The sequence below is a fragment of the Engraulis encrasicolus genome, unplaced genomic scaffold (assembly GCF_034702125.1).
Source record: "Engraulis encrasicolus isolate BLACKSEA-1 unplaced genomic scaffold, IST_EnEncr_1.0 scaffold_228_np1212, whole genome shotgun sequence".
Lineage (NCBI taxonomy): Eukaryota > Metazoa > Chordata > Actinopteri > Clupeiformes > Engraulidae > Engraulis > Engraulis encrasicolus.
In genome coordinates this window covers 30,001-37,602 of record NW_026945512.1, presented here as the reverse complement: position 1 = coordinate 37,602, position 7,602 = coordinate 30,001, and the positions used below count along the sequence as shown (strand labels likewise).

At 44.9% G+C, this 7,602-nt stretch overlaps 1 long non-coding RNA gene across 1 annotated transcript; it reads right to left on the bottom strand.

Moving 5' to 3' along the window:
* Window positions 1-447: 447 nt before the first annotated feature.
* Window positions 448-1,157, bottom strand: LOC134442718 (uncharacterized). The gene is made up of 2 exons (XR_010033454.1): window positions 926-1,157; window positions 448-585 (listed from the first exon to the last, which is right to left on the bottom strand). It is a non-coding gene; the product is annotated as an uncharacterized LOC134442718 (long non-coding RNA).
* Between the last annotated feature and the right edge of the window lie 6,445 nt (window positions 1,158-7,602).

The window sequence follows — 7,602 nt, the reverse complement described above, 5'->3', positions numbered from 1 at the left end:
TCTAAGAAATGCATTACTTCAATTCTTAACATTTGTCTGGCCATTCGTCTAAACCAGGGGTAGGGAACCTTTTTCATTTGAGGGGCCACTTCAAAGTCCTTCAACAACCATGTAAGTCCCCCAAGGGCCGTACTATGAACACAAAACAGGAAATCCCCCCAGCTTTTTTGGCCTATATTGAAGGTGGCCAGCTTTACAACAGACCCCACCTTCTCTTAGTACCTAGAATATAACTTAATTATATTGCTGATGTAATTTCTAAGATGCCTTTACAAAATATGTCATATTTCATGTGAAGCTGTACAACATTAAAATTATATTGGGGAGAGGATAAGATGGCCTGAGGGGGCGTAAACATGGTTTGACATGGTTCCCCACCCCTGACCTAAACAGATGTTGTAACAAAAGTGTGTTACCAATATTGAAAAACAATTCAGAAACAAAATGTGTGTGATGTGATGTATTAGCATTTATTAAGTGTGTTTCATAATTGCAACGATATCACAATGGTTGTCGCCAGCAGATCCTCTGGGGTGAACTTGTGGTGGTAGGATGCAGGCAGGAGCGTACTGTACACATCTTCAGCTGTAACAATAAACACAAATCCAATAGCAAAATAATTAATGTTAGAATCATACCATCACACTAAATAAGTGAAATGGGAGCTTAGTGTGCAGACTTGATTTTCAGCAACCAAATAAGGCACACACAAAGTTCTCACGAATATGTAGGCCAAGAGTAGGCAGCGTATGTGACATCGAGTGCCAATGACCGTACCATCCCTTAGCCATGCAGAGAGCTAAGGCTTAGAACAGCAGTAGTGCACCTCACTTCCCAAGCACATAACATGTCTCATACCACTAGTCTAGGTATGTTTTTGATATATTGATATGTACATAATGTCCCCTCAGACTGCTGTGCATACCGAGATGATCTGACCGGTGGTGGAGGTGGCTTGGTTTGGGTGCCGGCGTGCAGCGAGGGGGTGTCACACAGACGACTGTGATGTGCTCTGAAAGACAAACACAATATGCACCAAATCAAACGCAGTGTTGGGGGTAACACATTACAAAAGTAATTAATTACGGCCAGGTTTCCCAAACTGGGGTGTGAGCACCCCTGGGGGTGCGTGGCCTACCTCAAGAGGACCATCACTTAGGGGTTGCACAAACCACATTGAAATGTACAAAGGGGTGCACATGGAAAAAGTTTGGAAACCACAATGTAATACATTACTTTTGTAAATCACCAAATCCATATTTTGGCAATTATTTTGGCTAAAGAAACTGAAGTAATGCAACATCAGTGTAATGGCCTACATACATTTAGTAATATTATGATGTGAGGGATTATTTCAAAATGTCAGTTACGTGTAATCGGTAATGTATTGCAGCTTTTCAGTAACTTGCTGAACACTGATCAGACGACACAAAAAGCAAGTTACCGGTAGGTCTATGTGCATCCAAACATTCTGTTTATAAACATATTGATCAGCTCAAGACACTCATCTTTCTCCAAATGCCAGATATCAAGGGGTCAGGTGGTGTTGTGATGCTATCCTCTTCCTCCTCTAACCTGGAAGTTTTACTTGGCCTTTGTTGGACTGGTGTTGAGGTTGAAAGGGTCCGTGGTGCATCTGTTTTTATCTTGACACTTTTCTTTGTGGAAATCTCACTGGAAGGGCACCTCTATAACATAATAAGTTACAGATAAGTCAAATGAGGCACACACGATGTTCCCAGGAATATATAGGCTAATGGCAAGGCATTTCACTTCACATGCAACATTTGACAGTGTCATAACTAGTAGAGGTATGTTTGATACATTACTAACCGTTGCTCTGGTAGTGATAACGCAACGCCCCATAGACAGCTGTGATGCCGAGATGATCTTCTGGCTGTTGGTGGAGGTGGCACGGTTTGGATGCTGAGCGAAGTCACACCGACGCCTGAAGTGCTCTGAAAAACAAGCAGGATACACTAACACCTTATCAAACGACACAACGCAATACATCCAGCATTTAGACGACGTGGCATTGATCGCAATGTTTTTAGTGAAACAGCGAAACTGACTAGACAGAGCATCGTATGACATCCGATGTCCCATCAGTCCTTATAGAACTGGTTCTAATGAGGCGAATTTTTACTCAAAAGCCCTGAAGTGCTATAGCATTGAATGTCTTAGCTGCTGGGCAATGCAAGGACAGACGGTCCTTGCATTGCCTAGAGAACTACAGTATGTAAACAACAGACAACGTCTCGCCGTGAATTCTTGTTTGAACAGGCCTGTAGTTCAGTGGTGCCAGGGCAAATTCTGGGTTGTCTATGTGTGCTCGAAATGCGGTAAACAAATTGTTTATATTGTTCTCGGACTACGTTTAGCTCTCCTCCGAGTCAACCGCTAGAAGCTGGTGAAATCACACACATGACCATGCATGCTAGCTACAGAAAGCAATATATTTGCACCAGGAAGACGTTGAAAGGAGTACGATGAGTTATTTACAGATTACGGAGGGAGGGTGTCTCACCCAGTCCTTACTGTATCATTGGTCTCACCGGATGCACGCCAAAAACGTACACGCTTTGGTCAGAATACGAATGACATTCAACTTAGAATTAAGTTGCTTAACAAATCGACAGACCAAACACCAAACACAGCTAGAGCTCTACTTACATATTGAGAAAACAAGAGCTAATAACAACTAGCATATCGTACACCTCAGTCATTTTGTCATTTTTAACAGCCACATATCGAGAGCTCATACTTGTACTTTTCTTACATTTTACTTACCAAAACTGCAGAGCTTCCGAGAGAGTACGGATTAGTATATCCAAAGGCACAACAAGACCAAAGTATGGGGAAAGTGAATCAATTAAATAATCCATCAAAGTGATGAAGTTGTTCAAAGTAAGGACTTCCCTGGAGGGACTTTCTGGCACGACACCGGCGCGGGACTGACTGAGTCGCACGTCTCCTTGACGACGCCCTGTCAATCAAAAAAATAATTCTAAAGAATGTCAACTGTCAATCAACGCAGATAACAGCACTCATTGGTCATTTAAACTATTTTAATAGCACTCAAAAACAAGGGGTCAGTCAAAAAAAAAATACCAGGGTGGTTTGAAAGGGACGGGAAACTATCGTTTGAAAGAAATAGAGCATGCATGGTATGAATTGCTTGGGAGGTACATTGCTTTAAGTCGCACATAGAGAAGCATGGAAAAAGGCACTCTACTCCCTACTTCCGCCGCCAACATGGCGACGTCCCGCCCCCCGCCGTTGCATCACAACAGAGTAGAACGTACCTTATCCCCTTCCTTACTGTATCATTGATTTGAAATGATTGGACACCTCTCACCCAATCGCTGGCAGTTACTCAACAACAACATAGCGCAGACCAATGGCTCTGGCGCAGATGTGTACGTCATTGTCACGAGTGTCCTCCCCCTTTCACCCCCACGTGGTTCGATTATTGGCTGTTTTCTGGGGAGGGGGGACTTTGGCGGAAGTAAGTAGGATGGCTCACGAGGCTAGTATACCATAGCGTAATTCTTACATTTATATGCATATGCATACATTCTTCCCCCCTTTGGTCAACTGCCCAACTGCCCTCAACTGACTATCCACTCTGTTTTCATATGGGTTAATCTCCACCATCCCCTACAGCAGTGGTTCTTAACCTTATTTCCTGAACGCACCGCACCCCCTTAGCTGTTCCCAAGACAAGCCGCACACCCCCATCCCAAATGTCTACACATGTATGCGCACAAAAAAACAACCTAATTGCTTAATTACAATGATTCTTACTTTAGACATTAATCAATACTTTAATGCATTTACATGGGGATGAAAACATGTTTAAACTTGGTCTTAATTTGGCCTAATTATAATGTTTGGAAGCAGAATTTTGGTCAAAACCTCAACACAAACAAAATTCCATGCACCCCCTGAAATCTGTGGCGCACCCCCAGGGGGTGCCCGCACCCCAGGTTAAGAACCACTGCCCTACAGCACCAAACACATCAATAAAGATACCCTGACCAGCTACCGGCCACTGCTACCAGCCACCTGCTTGAAAGTGAAATGCCAAAAATAAAACCAGAAGTATAAAAAATACACCGTTTCCTCCCAACACCGCTAACTTCAATGAGTAATAAACAGTAGACCGGTGCATTAGTTTTACGATCCGCTGATTTTTTCTGGTTGGATCAAAATTATTGTGGGTTCTTTTTTAAGTTTTTGGTATTTAACAGTGACAACACAGAATTTACTCTGGTGAAATGGCATTGAATTACAGTAGGCCTACATAATACATTTTCATGTTTACTGTAATGAATGCGAAAGACTCATAGGGCTTTCTAAAGGAAGTGCTTGCGTTCAGGTCGAGTGTGTCAATATTTGTGTGATTCAAACACTTGCCACAACATGGTAATGTTTGTGTCAAGTGTGTGTGTGTGTGTGTGTGTGTGTGTGTGTGTGTGTGTGTGTGTGTGTGTGTGTGTGTGTGTGTGTGTGTGTGTTGTGTGTGTGTGTGTGTGTGTGTGTGTGTGTGTGTGTGTGTGTGTGTGTGTGTGTGTGTGTGTGTGTGTGTGTGTGTGTGTGTGTGTGTGTGTGTGTGTGTGTGTGTGTGTGTGTGTGTGTGTGCCACTCAAATGAAGACCACTTGCCACAATATGACATGTTGTTTCAGCGTATGCTTTGCTGGTTGCCACTAATAGCATGTTTTGCTTTTCTCTGTTGTATTGCTTAGACCAGTGGTTCCCAACCGTCGGGACCCAACCAGTGGGTCGCCAAAGATCCACAGGGGGTCGCGGAGCCCTCTTGATTTTAAGGGGTTTCATTTGAAATACACGTGTATATATAGCCCATGTTGAATAAATGACAAAGCATTTCACTAATAAATGCATAGAAGCAGCAAATTGTAAGTGCTACATTAAACATTTAGGCTCTTCTATATTTTACCAAAGACGAATTGAGGAATAAAATGACAAAAATGAGTTTTCGCAGGAAACAGAGTGTATCATGTGACTCCCTCTCGTGCATGCGCTCGCGCAGTTGGGTCACCAAAGCTTACAATGGTAAAAACATGGGTCCCTGAAGAAAAAGGTTGGGAACCACTGGCTTAGACCACAGATACAGTCGTACTGACACAGACCCTAGACACAGTAATCAGATAGTCTCTCAACACCAATAGCCTGTGAGGAGGTGAATGGATAGAGGTGAAAGAAAGAGAGCGAGAGACAAAAAAGGAGAGAGGGGAGAGAGATGGAGAAAGGTTGTATTGCTTAGACCAGTGGTTCCCAAACTTTTTCAGCGTGGACCCCCTTTTGGTCTTAAAGTGATACTGTCCCATTTTTGGAAATAAGCTCATATTACAACTTCCCTTGAGTTAAATAATTGAGTTTTACCTTTCTCCTGTACTTTCAATTGTTCTCTGAGTATAGCAGTGAACATTTTACCTCCATGCTAGCAGTTAACATTGAGTCCTATGAGACCAGCTGGCGGCTAACTGGTCTCATAGGAGTCAATGTTAACAGCTAGCTTGGAGGTAAAATTCGCACTACCGTACTCAGAGAACGGCAGGAAGTACAGGAGAAAGGTAAAACTCAATAATTTAACTCAAGGGGACTTGTAATATTAACTTATTTCCAAAAATGGGACAGTATCACTTTAAGAATGTTTTTTTTTTACCCCTTCCACCCCACCCATCATAGATTTAGCCTAGCAATAGATTTCTAGCAATATCAGCGGACAAACTATTAATGGAAAATCTTGCGACATTAATGCACAAAAAATGCTGTGCTTAGGAAGAGGACAGGGAGGATGAGAGTGAGGTACTGTTGTCATATACAGCAGAGAAATAGAGAAAGCAGAACAGAGAGAGAGAGAGAGAGAGAGGAGAGAGAGAGAAAGCGAGAGAGAGAGAGAGAGAGAGAGAAAGCGAGAGAGAGAGAGAGAGAGAGAGAGAAAGACAGAAAGAATGAAAGACAGAAAGACAGAAAGAGAGAAAAAGAAAGCAGAAGACAGCGAGGGAGTTAGAGAAGGAGGGAGGGAAAGAGGGGGTCGGGAGAGCGAGGGATGAGAGCAGGGAAGAAATAGAGGAGAGCGAGGGATGAGATGAGAGCAGGGAGGAAAGGAGGAGAGAATAGGAAAGAAGGGCGTTGTTTTCCCCTCTCACCCCCCAAGTCCTTCCATATACACCACATTAACCCTTTAGAGGAGAGGAGGAGAGGAGAGAGGAGAGCTGGAGACCTTTGAAGAAAGGAGAGGAGAGGAAGAGGATGGGAGGAGAGGAGGAGAGGAGATGGGGAAAGGAGGAGAGAGGAGTAGAGAGGGATGAGAGCAGGGAAGAAATATAGGAGAGTGTAAGGAGAGCGAGGAATGAGAGCTGTTTTCTCCTCTCACCCCCCCAAGTGCTTCCATATTAACCAGACGTTAACCCATTAGAGAAGAGGAGGAGAGGAGAGACGAGAGCTGGAGACCTTTGGAGAAAGGAGAGGAGAGGAAGAGGAGAGGAGAGGAGGAGAGAAGAGAAGAGAGCTGGTTACCTTTGAAGAAAGGAGAGGAAATGAAGAGGATGGGAGGAGAGGAGGAGAGGAGAGGAGAGGGGAGAGCTGGAGAGCTTTGAAGAAAGGAGAGGAGAGGAAGAGGATGGGAGGAGAGGAGATGAGAGGAGGAGAGGAGAGCTGGAGACCTTTGAAGAAAGGAGAGGAGAGGAAGAGGATGGGAGGAGAGGAGGAGTGGAGATGGGGAAAGGAGGAGAGAGGAGTAGCGAGGGATGAGATGGGAGCAGGGAAGAGATATAGGGAGTGTAAGGAGAGCGAGGAATGAGAGCTGTTTTCTCCTCTCACCCCCCCAAGTGCTTCCATATTAACCAGACGTTAACCCATTAGAGAAGGAGAGAAGAGAGGAGAGCTGGATACCTTTGAAGAAAGAAAAGGAGAGGAAGAGGATGGGAGGAGAAGAGGAGAGGAGATGGGGAAAGGAGGAGAGAGGAGTAGCGAGGGATGAGATGAGAGCAGGGAAGAAAGTGTAGGGAGTGTAGGGAGAGCGAGGGGAGTTGTTTTCCCCTTCCGCCCCCCAAGTGCTTCCATATTAACCACATTAACCCAGGAGGAGACTTTGAAAGAGAGAGGAGAGCAAAGGAGGATAAACGAGAGGCAGAATATGGGGAGGGGGGTGGAGGGGGGGGGGGGAGAGAGACGAGGGGAAAGGAGGAGAGAGGAGTAGAGAAGAAATATAGGAGAGCAGGGGGAACAGGGAGAGTAGAGAGTTGTTTCCCCTCTCGCCCCCAAGTGCTTCCATATTAACCACATTAACCCATTAGCATAACTGTTCAAAGATACATTTAGCCCCAATGTCTCCCCAAACACACACACACACACACCCATGCACACACACACGTAGACACATGCACGCACGCACATACACACGCACGACGCACGCACGCACACACACAGAGAAACACACACACACACACATACACATGCACACCCACACACACACGCGCGCGCGCACGCACACACACACACACACACACAGACGTTGGCTAACCCCCACCCTCGCCCCCTTGACTTGCCACGAGCTAAGAGCCCTCTTGAG